The following is a 15,999-nucleotide window of genomic DNA, read 5'->3' as shown; positions in this document are numbered from 1 at the left end:
TTTCTGCTATTTTACATCATGTTACGTGACTAGGAAGCTTGCATGAAGAAGACTGACAAAAAACCTTCAAATAATTAGAGTTTGAACTTGTGTCTATCCACTTGCAGATATTTTTGGTCTGCATAATATTTCCAATCAAATGTGAAGCTTTTGAAACTTAGAGCATAGTGCTAATAGCATCAAAATTGTGATTTGATCCCTGTATGCACTATTTACTTAAGAGTTGGACCCAAGGATCGTTGTGGGTGCCTTCCAACTCAGAATATTCTGTGATTCTGTGATCCTGTGAAGTGTAGCAAAAGGATTAGTGCATTTTTTGGACTGTTGACACTTTAGGGTCATGTTTAGTAGTGGGTTCATATTACTCTCTAGAGTAAAAAAATGGGCTAAATGTCCGTTTGAGTGACCTAGACAGCTGAACGCTGTCACTGTATCTGAGCAGCAACTTGTGGAATCATTCACAATGCTTCTAAGCTGCCAAATAGGCAACTATCAACACTGTCAAATTTTTGTTATTATTTTCAGCTATTTGTTAAACATACATGTTGCCTGCTCGGATTCTGTTGATCATGTATTATTTTACGCTGACACTTCAGAGCCTCGAAGATGAATCAAACTCAGGCATCCCTATCTGGGTGTGGAGCCCACATTCAGTAATCACAAGATGTTTCTTTTTTTAAACTGCAGTTGCTGTCTCTGTTCCCACTTCTCTGGCTGGTCCTTTGCTCATTACACAAGAAATGTGCCCTCCAGTCATCTGTCCTACATTGCCTATGCTGCTTATTTGAAGAATTTGGGGCAGAATCAGGCATAGCCAGGAGCAGCCCTCCTGGTTACAGGTTCTAGGGATGTGCAGTCTGTCTGCAGAGCAGTTGGCCTGGCATGGAGCCGCTTGGCACACTCTTGTTATCAAGACCCTGCAAGTACTCAAGACCTGATGATGTGGCCAAGGCAACTGAGGGGTGTGCTGATCCAGCATGTCCATGCTGGAGCATGGATTTCCAAACTGTAAGCTATGTGCTAACATTTACATTTGGAACAGGTGGCTGGTTGGTTTTTTTTCTTTAGTTGGTAGAGAGCCTTTGCATTTTGGAAATTGTCTGAATGTCTGTTCAGGTCCATGAACTGCTGTGACTGTAGTTACCAATCCCTGGCAGAAATCCCACAGCTGGAAGTCAAAGATAAAAGAACAGGGGTAAAATGGACAATGCATCTGAGCAGATCTTTTTCCTGAAAGGTATGGATCACTATTAAAAAGTAAAATTTTTTATTCAAAATTGTCCCTAGATTCTGGCTTATAAGTGGAGAAAGACAAAGTATTTTCATTTAGAAAGTCAAGGAAAATTTTAAAAACTTTTAATATTTTTTGTTAAAAAGGAGATAGATTTCAAGGCAAATTTGTACTTTGTCAATGTCACACTTTCCCATCAGAAAATAGCTTTACCAGTCTTACTGGACAGTTTTCAAAAGCAGACCAAATACCAAGTTTTTCTGCCAACCAAAATATCTAAATTATTTTTTAAAGGAATTTTTAATTCTTTTTAAAAAGTGGCCAAACTATCCATTGGCATTTAATCCTTTTTGGCATTCTGTATCCCTTGAAATCTGGAGTTTGTCTGAACTCTGGTTACAGAAAGGGTTTTGTCAGTATTAACTACTGATTTCTATGTTCATGTAGTGAAATCCCTCTGGGCAGGAAACCTTATGCTTCAATAGTAACTACCAGTAATGACAAAGAAAAAGAGGAGAAGACCCACAAAGGAAAAGTAAAGTAAATATGAAGAGGGAGGGAACATAAAGAAAGAGAGTAGGAAAGGAAATGTGCCAGAAATGTGCCATGTGACTGGAATCAGAGGGGGAAAGATCATTCTTGGGATTTGATCCTGAACCTTCTCTTCATTTACCTATTTTGGTGTCTAGTACTGATGCTGGGTAAGACATCACAGATAGTTTATATATACCATGTCACTTTCCAATTAAATAAAAGTAATTAATAGCTATGCATAAGACAGGATATTCTTAGGAAAGGCGTCATCCATACACATTCTTTCAGAGTTTGCTACAACTCCGTGGCTTTTATATTTTCAAAAATTGTTCCTGATTGTGTAAATGCAAATAAAGGCACAGAGGGATTTCTGCTTGCACTATAGCCTTTATGTATGCAAACACCACTGCCACAGATATAGCTAAAAATAGAGCTAAAGGCTAGGGAAAATTAAACGTGGAGTGGGCTTGTTTATTATCTGGAATTTGAAAACAATATTTATTCATACACCACTGGCTATAAGTCTTGAGAAAGATTCTTCTTTTATTTAACCTTATTTTAACAATTACAAAATTAAAATGTTGTCACATTAATTAATTAATGTTAATTAACAGTTAATTGTTAGTCACGCTTGGATATTTTTAAGACCTTTATATAAACAAGTTTTGATTTCTTACTATTTAATTACTACAGGTTAGCCTTCAAATACACTTATTTTAACTGCTTGTACAGATACCTTTGTCCACTGCTAAAATTCAGGGGGAGAATTACACTACAATAGAACTAAGAGAATTATAAAGTGGCTACGTTGTTTTGTGCTACTGTTACATGCATGTATGTGTAAAATCAGTCTGTGTGCACTGACAAAAGTCATACTGCCTGAACAAAATTTGTATATACTCAGTGGTCTGAACTCTGCAGTTGGGGAGAGCCTTTCATCGCCGGAACGTGACAGGAAGGAGAAGCCACTTCTGGCAAAGACACATGATGAAATTAATTCCCATTCATTGAGCTCATCTTACTGGTAAGGGGAAGCACTGTAAAAGTAACTATTAAGAGACAGAGCTAAGAACATCAGTGAGCTCAGCATACTATGCTTTTCAGCTTTTGTGATTTTATTAGATATCTGGATGAGATCATCTCTTGAAATAGCTGAGAGGAAGAGAAAGGAGAAAAGATGCTGGCTTCCTGCTAAGAAATCACATAACCTCTTGCTAACACCAAGAGGTTAATTTTGAGTTGTTGTTTTCTTTATATTGAAGGATATGCTAACAGTTAGGGATTTTTTTTTGTTTTCATTCCCTGAATATTCTTGAAGAGTAAATCAAAGCCGTTCTCATGAATGCAACTTCTTGTCCTGGCAAATCATACACAATTGCCATAATTGTTTCAGTCTTTCTGGTCTTCGGTGACGAAAGAGAAATCCTTTTTTATGCTTGCATTTTAAGACCAGAAGTGTGAATGATTATTATTTAGCCTGACATTCTCCATAACACAGGTCACATCTGAAGTCATAGTCACAGAGGTTCCATTAGATAAGTGTCTGCTGTCTCATCTGCTTATTCAATACTGAGTAATAAAATGCCTTGAGCTTATTCCTATATGTTGGGGGTTTTTATATCAAGGTGATTACTACGAATTTCCATTAGCAAGTACTACCACAAGGAAAGACTGGCTATTTTTGTCTAAAATTCATCGATTACTGATATTTTATTTATAGCTGTAATTCTAGTTCAGATGGTATTTTAGATTGTAATTTAGACTTAGAGTTTCTTTGTGGTTTTTTTTATTTATTCATTTATTTATTTATTTTTATTGTTAGATATATAGAAGCTTCTGCATGAAATCACTGGGCTTGAAAGGACGTCAAAGTTCATCTAGTGCATCTTTCTGTTGCCAGGCAGGAACATGTGTAGATATATCCCTTCTGACAGATACTTGCCTACTGTTTTCTTAAAGGTTGCTAACAATGCTAAGGTTACAGCACCTCCCTAGAAAAGCTGTGAAAACATTTCCCCATGTCCAATCTGAATTCACCTTACTGCAGTTTAAACCTGTTCTTTTCCATTGCATGCACCACAGATATGAAAACCACATTATTTCCATATGGTTTGCAATAGCCATTCTATGTATTTGAAGATACTCTCCATCTTTTTGCATAGGTCATATGTTTTGTGTACTGTGCTGTTGTTCCTGCCTTGCATTCTCACCTTCCCCTTGCTATTATCAGTAACTTCATTAGCACATGTATCTATTGTTATTCTTATTGTTCTTTCATTTTTGCCTCAGGAACTTTGAGTTAGAATCTTCAAAGTGAGTACTTTCTTGATAGTAAAACATCAAACCTTGCTTTCATATTTTATCTAAATTATTTTAGCCATATTGGTAAAGACAAAAGATTTCTAAAGTCAGTACAACAAGAATTTTTGCCAAGTCATTGGAATTCAGATGTTCTATTTTGGTATTTTTTTAATACTGATTTCCATTTTCAGCTCTGCAGAATGAAAAGCAGGGTAGTTTTCAGGATGTCAAATTGGATGATTTTGTGCAGGTGATGTTCCTTCCAGGGAAACAGCTTTGGGAAGCAAGGCTATATATCTTGCCCCTCAGAAAGATTTAACTTTTAATTAGCTTCGCTGTGCTACCCGCTGGGGAAGAGTTTGAGTAGTCTGCCCCTAGAAGGTAACTCCTCTTGTTGTGCAGTGGGACTTACCTTCCATGCCCAGCTTCCAATGGTGAAACCTCTGTGCTCCCTTCAAGATGAACCTGGATCATTTCGCCTCACACAATGCCAGAGCAGTATCATGGAATAACTTGGGTCAGAAGGAACCCCTGGAGATGTCTAGTTCAGCCTCTGGCTCAAAGCAAGAGGTACTTTGTATAGTTGGGTTTTGAGTAAATACTAGCATTTGCTCTGGTCTCCTCTACGTAAGATAACATGGAGCCAGCTGTTTCCCAGGAGGAGCAAGCCCAGCTTTCTCAGCCTCTTCTTTTAGGTGGTGTGCTTCAGCCCCTGGACCGTTTCTGTGGCCCTACTCTGGCCTGCCTCCAGATAGCTGGCGAGTCTCCAGTGCTGGGGTGCCCAGAACAGGATGCACCCCTTCAGATGTAGTCCCTCAAATGGCCTCACATGAGAGGAAAAAAACACTTCTCTTGGCTGACTGGCCACACTCTGAATGCTCGAGGCACCAGGGGGTTGATGCAGCTGAGATAAAATTTCTGTATGGATTTAAGTTTTACTATTTCAAATGCCTCTCTCAGTCTTTTTCACTTCTTCATGCTAACAGTGCCATGCACTTCCAGTGTCTTTAAACAGATAATGGTAACTAATGACCATGTGGGACACGGATCCATTTGCAGGCGTGCACCATCTAAAGCCTTTAAAGGAAAAGTTGTCTGCAGACCTCATTTTCTTCTAGAATATGTTTCAATATTATTAACTGACTATTCAGATTATTTGCAGCATTCCTGCTGTCAGTGTATTTGTATCTCCCTGCCTGAGTAGAAGCTGAGGCTTAACTGCACTGTGATCAGCAAACTCAACTGTATTTTGGGAGCCCAACTGGCTGTTACAGAGGGGCAGTTTCCATTTCATCTGAGCACATCCTGTGCTAGTGAAATAACTTGATCATGAACATATGTTACAGGAAATACAGTTGTAGCACATAGGGGGTTTTTAATTTATTCTTGGACTTATGACTAAAGGGCAGCGTCAAAGTTTGTGGTCTAAAAATGAGCATTTCTTGACAGTCATCTTATTTTTAGGTCCTTTAACTTAAAACAGGATTTCTCTTGGCTTGAAATGGTGATCAAAATATACACATCTGTAATTTGCAGTAAACAATTAAATGTTTTTGTTGATGCTAAATTTGCTTCTGTGAGATTCTAGTGTTTACAAACCTAGTAAAAGAACAATATTTGACTACAAAAAGTGGAAACCTTTCAAAGTTTGTTTGCTTGGGTTTTATTTTCCTTTTGGAAGAGGAAGCTAAATTATATCCAGTTTTGTAGCCCTGCAGGCACGATGTGCCATTGTTTCTCATTTCATTAGGTTGTTTGGCTGTAAATTATATATATGTATATTTCAGATAAACCTATGCTGTTTAATAAACACACCCTAAAATGTACTTTAAAATAAAGCAAATAATCTATCTTGTGATTTGTACATTAGAAGGTACAAAGTGAGTCTTAAGTAAAAGTGTCTTGGGCTCAGATTTTGATCTCCTTATTGTACGGAATAGCAGATGCTCCTCAAACAGTGCTGGTGTGTCTCTTCAAGGAGTAAAGCCCATTTCCATGTGAATAAGACTGTATCAAATTGTCACAGAATATTTAATTACAAAAGAACTGCCCTTATAATTGTCTTATAGTTGCTTAGGCAAAAATCTCAGCGTGTTTATTAGCGACTGAATAAAAATTGTGGGGTCACTGGAGCTGCTATTGTTTAATTCAAATGCATTACAGTCTGTTTTTGTGTAAAGCTTAAATAAGTACATATGGTGTCAAACTACCAGATTCATAATTCTCACCAGTTGGAGTCTTCAAAGACTTTTGAAGACCTTTCCTTTGAAGAAACTTGGATACTAACTGGAAGAGCATAGAAGAACACCTCATCTCAAGTAACTGCAGAGTTCATTACTTCATTATTTTCACTTTTTATTTTTTACATATGCAAAATTTGTAGCTATGGTCCAAACATAATATTGCATTTCTTAAACTAAAAATTTGTTGCAACTTCTGTATAAAGATCAACCTTTGTTTACATCAATATTCAAAATCCAGAGAAGTTCAAAACAATTTTCCCCGGCCATGAAGAATTTCTTCACAAATTAAAACCAATAGGAGAGAACGAGGAAAGAAAATCCCTATAAAGATCCCATCAGACTTCTCTCCTTGCCTTTTAATTTGGCAAAAATTAAACTTGGTATTCAATATAATGAGCTACGAAGCCCGGAAAACATACAGTCTTCCTGTATCAGTGTTTCTCTCATTATTGTGCACTTCCTCTACATGGCAGGATAGTGCAATGCTGTATGGTGATATATGATCAGTCTTCTGTAGCAACAGAGAAGTATCCTTCCTGGGAAGATGTTAAGTGCAGATTCAGAGGGGTGTTTCCTTACCGGAGCTGATAAACAATCCAGTTCCTCTTTTAAGGCAGTAGCAGCAGTGGACAGTGCCTCTAACTTCTCATTTGCCATTTCAGAACATTATGAATTACAGGAAACAGCAATGTTTGCCTTTTCCTTTGAAATATTTGATAAATGTATGAAAGTTGAGTTCAAAAGACTATTTTTATGTTCGTTTGAGCAAAAGTAGTACAGTTTTACAGGCATGACAGTGGCCAATGGCATTTTTCTCCCAGCTGATTTAGAAAACAACCCGGGCTTGAAGTTAACTTCTGAACATCTCTCATGGCAAGAACAAGATGTTGAAACTGGCACAGGGGAGCCCATTTTTGGAAGACCTGGTGGTTTCTGGTGGCTCAGCTTCATCTATGCCATATTGGTTGAGTTGTCTGAGCTTGAAATCAAAGGTGGAGCGTAACTGGTGAAAGCTTGTCTTCAGTGTACCTGCTTATTCCTTACAGGTTTCTATGATCAACTCCTCAGCCTGGGAAACTGCACCCAAGAAAATAAGATCTTACTTTTTAAGTGTTATTCATCTGCAAGTTTGATAGAACAGTGTATTCTTATCCTCAGAAGATGCAGGTATAAATTGCCACAGATAAAATTTGTCTGCTGAAGTGATGTCTTTTGAATAAATAATAAAATGGGCTTTTATACTTTGTCTTTATAACAGTACTATTCCTTTGTTTTGTGTTGGAATTTAGGATACAAAAAAAAAGCAGAAGTGGGCTATTTTTGTCACTCCTTTCTCATATAAAACTTCTAGTTACTTTGTGCAAATTTGCTTTGAGAGTGAACTTGGGTGTTTTGACTTCTGTGTTGTCTATCTCACATTGGCCTTTTTAGCCATCAGCACACTTGTAGCAAGCGTGGGTAGAGCCCTTCTCAAATCTTCATTCGCGAAGCCTAGCCATGATGATGATGAGTGGTTTCAAATTAATGATTACTGATCCAGACAGTCCTGAGTTTGGGTGGAACAAATGATGAGAAAATAATGTGGGTTTGAATCTCAAGGACTACACTCTGTTTCAGGCTTGTGTTTGTGGTTTTTTTGTTTGTTTGTTTGGGGGTTTTTTGTGGGTTTTTTCTTTGGTTTTTTTTTTTTTTTTTTTTTTTTGTGCATTTCAGCATCTCTTTATACATCAGTTATGCCAGAAATCAAAGCTCATATTTAGGTCTGACCCCACCCATATTATTAAATTTTAAGATGATGTCAATACTGTTGTGAGTTACACATCAAATATAAATTGGTTACAAAACATTTCTGAATGCTAAACTACCTAAGATTGCCTCAATTGGTGCAATTAGAGAGTGTATGTAATTTACATGTTGAGCAGTGGAAAAATTCTTCTTGTACTAACAAGGATACATTAAACAAAGTCTCCAGCAAATTTCCTTCCCTTAACATCCTTTTCTTCTTAAGTTATTGTTTAATACACTTTCTAATCCTAAATTAGTGCAGGTAATACAGATTTAGTACTATTTGGCATTTATGCAGTGATTGCACATTTTCTTTTGACCAGCATACATGATAAGAAGCTTTTCATTTCTGAACTGAACAATTATAGACTTGTTTTGTTGTTGAACTGAATATACAAATAATTATGAGGAAAATAGGCAATGCTCCCAGGAAAGCCTCTGGTTTCCAAGCCCAGTCCAATTAGTAAAGAAGGAAGCTTTCTTATACAGCTTTTATCATGGTCTGTTTCACTGATCAGATAGAGATTCTTAATAGAGATGGGATTGAATGCTCTCCATATTGAAAGATAACTAGGTATAGAGTCAATCCATTATATTGATTACTGATTAATCTAATACAGGCTTATAAATATCATCACATCAATCATCACATGTAATGTGCTAATAATATAGTGATTTGCAGTGCTTTGAAGGTGCCCTATAAAATCCAAGGTAAACACTGAAAAACTTACTTTGCTTAATAAAAAAAAGTTTTTGTCTCACCTGTGCAATGTTGCTCCTTTCTGTAGCTATATCTGAAAAGAAGATGGAATATGCCTTCTGGAAACTGGCTGGAAGGTGGGGCGACAATGGCTGTAGAGCTATCTTCAAAATATATTATCCATGAATACAGAAACCCTCTATTGGGAGCATATTTGCCCATAGAAAACATGGGCAAAGAAAAAGGAGACAAAAATTTCAGACAACCTTCAGATTCTTTCAATGGTTTATAGTCCAGTTCCTGTGTTTAAAAGCAGGAATATCCCATTACTTTGTTGCAAACATGAAGTTTAACGCAAGGCCACCGAGTAATGAAAGCCTGACACTCTCCTTATAAGGGGCATTTTTATATGGGGTAATAACTTTAGTGGGATTACACCTAGAATCCTAGAATCATGGAATCATTAAGGTTGGAAAAGACCTTCCAAATCATCAAGTCCAGCCTTGGGTTGAATACCACCATGGCCACTAAACCATGTCACGAAGTGCAATGTCTACTTCTTTTTTGAACAATTCTGGGGATGGTGACTTCATCACTTCCCTGGGGAGCCAGTTCCAATTCAAATATGAAAGATTGCCAGGAGAATATGGCATGGGAGAATATGGCCTATGAAGGCAGACCTTATAGAGAGTTCGTTTGCTAAATGGTTATGTCATCTGAGCTTGAGAACTCCAGGAAATCCAGCATGTCAGTGATGCTTATTCCTCCTTTGTAATCAACTCTGGTGTGATTCTGTATATGCACCTTGGCTTTTATAATGTTGTACATCTTTAGGATTCAAGGCCTCTGGAAGATTTTGTTTGGTAAGCTCTTTGTCAAGTGATACTGATTTATCAGAGCATACTTACTAGTTTTATTTGGCTAAAATTAAGAGCACTGAAGGTTATAATCACTGCCAAAAGGACTATAAAAGCCAAGGAAAATTACACAAGATTAGTGCCCTAAACACTGGGAGCTTAAAGAGAAAAAACCTGAGGGCTGAGCCAGTTAACCATCACCATAATCCATCTCTGTTGGGTGGCTGCAGTTTTAATCAGCAAAAAAAGAAAGCAGCCAGAGATGCCCAGAGATTCTGGGGTGAAGCATCAGATTTTAGCTGTTGCCATCTCTGTGTGTTCTGTCTGAGAGGACAGGGAGCATCTTCCACAACTGGCTCTCCACCTTCATCTTGGTACCTGGTGACAGCACCCCTGCAAACCCTATAGAGTAGTGAGGTGAGGATCCAATAAGCTAGGAAAGCCTTCAGCAAGGCTTGTGCTAGACGAGTTTATTTAGTATTTGGTTTCTTTCAAAAGGAGCACTAGGAGAACATCTTACTGCTGATTGAGAGTGTCAGAAATAAATTTGAAGTGAACCATGATGACACAAAGGTCTATAACCTAAATTAATATAATAGAACAGAAATAGGGGCTGGAAGGGTGCAGGTGCTTACTGTAAGGCCGATGGTGACATTTATTGACTGTAACATTTATTGACGGTAACATTTATTGATGGATCATTAGAAGGCTTCTAGTGCCTTGGCAGTTTAGTACCTGCTGCATAGGAAACAGCCACAGTCAACAAATTATACGGTAGGACTAAAAATAAAAGCTCCATCATCAGCTCACGTGGTCTGCTGCAAAAATAGTCTGGAGAGCACTTAAAGCCTGATGGAGCAGATAGATGTTACACTGAGCCTTGCTGTGTGCCAGGCTGGGGCTCTGGCCGGGTGCCAAGGGGAACAGTTTCCCAAAACCCTTCCCTGAGCATGCCAGTGCCAGTGAGTGCAACCTCTGCACCCAAAAAATAGTGAGGGTGACCCAGCAGATGGTGACGCTGTGCTACAGGGAGACAGCAATTTTCGCAATGAATGGGGACTAATCCAGTTTTACAGTTTTATTAAACATACTCAGAATGACAATAATTCATAAAACTGTGAATAATAATCATCTTGCAAACCTCACCAACTAACCAATCCCATCAAATTCAATCATCTTCCTCTTTACCTGAGCAAAGTGTGGAAATTTTATAATAAATACACTGATGGGAGAGCTGTACATTTTGCTGCTCCTGCTCAATGCATTGATCAAGAGCTTCAGAAATGTCTTGAAAACTGTCTGTCTACTGCCAAGCACTTTGGAATAAGTGGCCTATTGACATCACTAGGAGGACACTACTTTGCTCTGGTAATCCCTGTTAAAAAACAAAAGAGGCATAGATCTATAGCAAACTTTTATGGGATTGAAAAAATTGAATAGAAAAGTATTCTACAAAATATACCCAAGGTTCACCATGTACAGCTTCCAACCCTATGAGCCTATATCTGAGAGAAGAGGATTTTCTTCAATTAACCTAGTTTACTAAGTGTATTTTCCAAGCGGCAGTGGACGAGTGTCATTAGCATTCACTCGGAGTGAGAGAATGGCTTTGACTGTGGTTCTGCTTATTTGACTTCTCTCTCTAAACCTTATCCATCATGATGAATGCTTGGCCCACTTCGATTCTGGTAGGCATAACACACAGTCTGCTGATGAACGGAGCCTGGGCGGTGTCCAGTCCCTGCTACTGCAGTCAAGTCATAGAATCACTTTAACCCATTCATTATACTCCCCTCTAAAAACAGTTGGGTTATTTGCCCCACTATATCTTATGAGCAGTGAAGAATTTTATGGCTAGAAGAATCAAATATCTTTTTCTGATTTCCAGTGTAAATTTATTCAGGACCTGTTTGCTCTTGTGCTAGCATTGTCCTGAAGCTTAAGTAGCTGCATGCCAATCTGTGATATTTACCCACTGATGTATTTATAGACAGACTGTAGCCTTTCTCAGGCTTTGTTTCACCAGGGCAAACAAGCTGAGCTCCCATAAGATCACTGTCAGTCTTCTAACAACTCCGTTTCACTGTGGTTTAGTTTTTCCTGAACATGAGTGTCCAAGTTTCTGTGCTATATTCCAAATGAATTTTTACTACTGTCTCTGTAACACTTTTTCTTACCTTCACTTTGCCCAGAATTCTTCATCAGATACATCTTACAATCCAATTTACCTTTTCTATGGATGGTCATGTCAGTTCTCTGTGGTCAAAGCTCTTTGCAGATTTTAGAGCTTGCTGTTAAAAAATGTCATATATTCATCAACTTTAAGGGAGCTGTGACAGCTTCCACCAGCTGGGAATCTGCATCTGATAATTCAGCTTGCAGGACACAGCTTTCTCTGCGTCTGGCCCGAAATGGTGGAGCTCACTGCCAACTCCCCTCCCCCAAAACCTTCCCCAGGGGAACCACTGATTTGCTTCTGCCCAGCCTGCAATGTTAAAAAAGCACTTACTCCATCTCATGCTAAGAAAATATAGGGCAAAATTTGGCAAATACTGTTCATCCAGTATGCATGTGTTTAAAAAAATGTGAAAATCTTAGCTCCTTTTTTTTTGTTTGTTTAAATTCAAAACATTTTAATCCATTTTATCCATTTTAATTTCTTGCCATTAAATTCCTGTCCTTCATTTCCTTCTCATTCCTCGTTAAGTGTGAATAAAACTTTTGAAATGGCAATTAAAATAGACTTCTTTCCGTTAAGAGAGCCTACGTGTGACTGCACTGCTGCCTATTGTCCTGCTTCATTTCTTCCTTTCTCAGGTCTATCCTTCATCCTCTATCATCTGTGATTTAGACTAAGCCCTTTGTGGCAAGGACTTTTGTATTATATTCATCTCTGCCTAAAGCAGAGGCACTTATTATTGGTTTGTGAAAGTATAAAGAATGTAGCAGATCAATGCCATTATCCTGAACTGCACTTAGAAGACAAAGGCAGCATAGCTCTTGAATTGATGCTCTTGGGAGCACAGAAGCAGAGCTACATTTTGGGCTACTGCAGATTTGCCAGAGGACTCTCTGTGTATTTCCATCTAAAGATCATAGCCTGGGCAAAAAGCAAAAGCACTGGTGACTGCAATAAAGCTTGTAAGATAGAACTGTCTTAGTTGCCTTATCAAATCAAGCAGATGTTAACAAAAATTTTGACTGCTAGGACTCAGCTAAGGATTCAGGATTCTGAGCTCAATCAGAGTGTGGTGTCAATAGGCTGTATTGATTTAAAATAGACATGGTGACGGTATTTCTGCTTTTGAATAGACCCTAAAGGCACTTGCAAAGGAGTGCCTTTAGTAGAGCAAGTGGACTAGAGGTTTGAGAGATTTGAGATCTGTGATAAGGGGAAATAGAACAGGGAGTTGAGCACTGGGACATCTCTTCCCCAGCTAAGAGCTCTAATGATGCTCAGCACCCTGTTTTCCCTTAAATCCCACAACAGGTGCAAGCAGCCTCCATGAAATAAGGAGGTTTAGAAGCACCTTTTCCTTTACTGTTTTTTTTTTTGGGGGGGGGGGATGGCTTGGACATTGGTGCATTCAGCACACTGAATAATCTGATCCCTGTTTGAGAGGTCAAGCCTGCTTGGTCACCCATCACACTGCCCTGGAGTCAAGCACTGTAGCCCTGAGCATCACACTGCTGACACCCTTGACTGAACACCTGCTCTGAGAGTCCCATATTTGTCCTTCTGTGTCAGCTCTTTAGTTGCACTCTGTATGGTATTCATTTATTTTTGCTTGATTGATAGGCTTCTTAGGACCAGAAACTTCTCATCAGCCTATTAAAATACTTTTCAGCTTGGAAGATAATGAAAGAGTTTGTTCTCTGTTGTGTTTTTTCTCTCCATTAACACCTGTGCCAGTACCATTGATCTGCCTTACTGAGTTCACCAACACAATCTTTGGTATGCAGGTTTTAACTTCAGCTGATGGGTAGTCAATCAACAGCAAGGAGAGCTGGTGATACTGAATTTGTGATAGCTGGTTTCAGGAACTGCAAAAGACCAGCTCCCCTATAAGTCAATTAACTAGACATGGAAATACATCTCTGAGTTTAGCACAGAAGTGTGCTTTGTTGGGATGAGATTTTTACTACAGAGAGATGTAAATCTCCCTAGGCTAAAACTACAGAGATAATTACCTATAGCATGGGAACCCCATCACAGCAATTGATCCAGTATGACCCTTATATAGCTAATTACAGACTGTCAAGGCAATTTCTGTTCAAGCCGGACTGATAGTTAATTGGTTGCTACCCACTGAAATCCTGACCTTGGTTTGGCACAGGGATAACAGAGAGTTGTGCATCTGGCCAAAACATCTCATTGCTGCCCTGGGGGCAGGCAGACAAGGTATTAACAGCTGAAAATGAAAAATGGCAAATGAAAGTCCGAAAGAAGCAGCAGCTTTCTCTACCTGTTCTTTTCTTCCTCTCCTGCTCTCCTTTCTTCAAAACCTGTTGCTCAGGCTACAAGACTAAGTAATACACACAGGAGTATAATTGTCTTTTGAAGACTTTCAGTTAATTTGCAGTGCAGGATAGAGGATGTGTCTCTACTGGTAACTTTTTGGTCAAATTGAAAACTGGCAATTTATTCCTGCTGCTTTGTCTTTTGCTGCTTTGTCTTTCAAACACACACTAATCCACGGTAGAAATTTATCTTCTACCTTGTGCCTACCTGGTTTCCTTAGTAACTTCTCATAAGAATATGACAAGCGCTTGCAAAAGCCCAAATAAATTGTCAACTGCCTAATCTTTATTTACAGAAAATGATGTGCTGTTAAATCTGCTAGATCTCTGCCAAAGCTGGCTGATGCATTTCACAGAATATTTATTTCTCTCTTGTTCAAAAAAGGATCCAGATATTATTAAAACAAAATACTCCACCCCAAAATGTAAAAATCTCATTGCTTGTGTAAAGAGATTTAAGACCTGGAAGTTACCTGAACCTTCATGCATGCTCCATATCCATCCTTTGTTTATGAGTGTCATTACCAAAATTACTTTTTCAGCTTTGTTTTTATTTAAAATGTTTTGCCAAAAAAAGAAGGTTTAAATCCTCCCTCTTGATGCCTTCAAAAAGAGTTTAGATTATTTAGACAGTGTCAAAATGGATGCTTGAATAAAGATGTCACCAGTTTGTGATTTTGAAGCAAAAGTGGGACCAAGGTCGGGACAGAAGAGAATCGGAATGAAGAAGGAGTGCAGATTGGAAATAATTATATATTTCATTGTTTATGCTACTTCAGAACTTCCACTGTGGGTTCCACTTAAATGGATGGTGCAGATGCAAAATATCTGTCTGTCCTACAAGCTTGCAGTAGGGGTACAGTTGAGGAAAGGATAAAACAAGGAAGCTATGCAGAGAGTTCTGGTAGTTTGCAGTAAATACCTTGTAGGGGAAAGTCTGACAAGGAAGAACACCAGGAAGGGAGTGGCATGCTCCTAAATCTTTTGTGCATTTCCATTTTTTTCCTTTAAATATTTGGAAATTGTTTCCCTACCTGTAGTAAGCTTCTTTCAAAGGTCTTCAGGCAGGCCATCCACACAGCTTTCTGAGGGCAAAGAATTGCCATGTTTGTGTTCTTCATAGCTAGCCAACTATTGTATAGGAAGCTGTTGCTCAAAATATATATCTGGAAGGGTGTATGTTTAAGTGCAGAAGAATGGTGAGAAGATAAGTGATGAAGATCAATTCAGCAATAACTCAGATATTGCTTATAATGAAATCCTTTATGCTGTGTTAAGATCACTATTCTGCATTGTAATATATTGTTACTTACATTGCCTCCTTTGGCTGGATTTTCCCAAAATGTGTTGTGTATCATGCTCTCTACTGTAATTAGCTGTGTGCTTTTCAAATTATTCATGTGATGACTACATCACACTTAGTGCTTATGTGCTCTCTCACATAAAAGCTTCATAAACTCATGTCCATTTTTCTGTGCCATGGGTCATGGTGCCAGTGGTGGCACAGTGGTGCCAGGGATCTCCCCACTTGCTGCTTACCTCACTCAGTAAACTACTGGAGAACCCCTACAGGGATGCTGAAGTAATAAATGATTTCTGACCATTGCTGTGTGTGCTAAGCTTGTGGTATCCAACCCTGCTTGAGTTTGAGTGGGCATCAACACTGCCAGAGGCCATTCTGATGCTGTCACCTGAACTAAACAAGGGACAAAAGAAGAGACAAATTTTGGAAGAGGTATCACACCTCAGGCATCAGAGTTTAAGAAAATCTGCATGTATTATGGATTAGAAGGAGACAATGTTGGAGTTAGATTATCTCATCTCCGG

The sequence above is a fragment of the Myiozetetes cayanensis genome, unplaced genomic scaffold (assembly GCF_022539395.1).
Source record: "Myiozetetes cayanensis isolate MyiCay16 unplaced genomic scaffold, myiCay2020 scf5-8, whole genome shotgun sequence".
Classification (NCBI taxonomy): Eukaryota; Metazoa; Chordata; class Aves; order Passeriformes; family Tyrannidae; genus Myiozetetes; species Myiozetetes cayanensis.
This window is presented reverse-complemented; position numbering follows the sequence as displayed.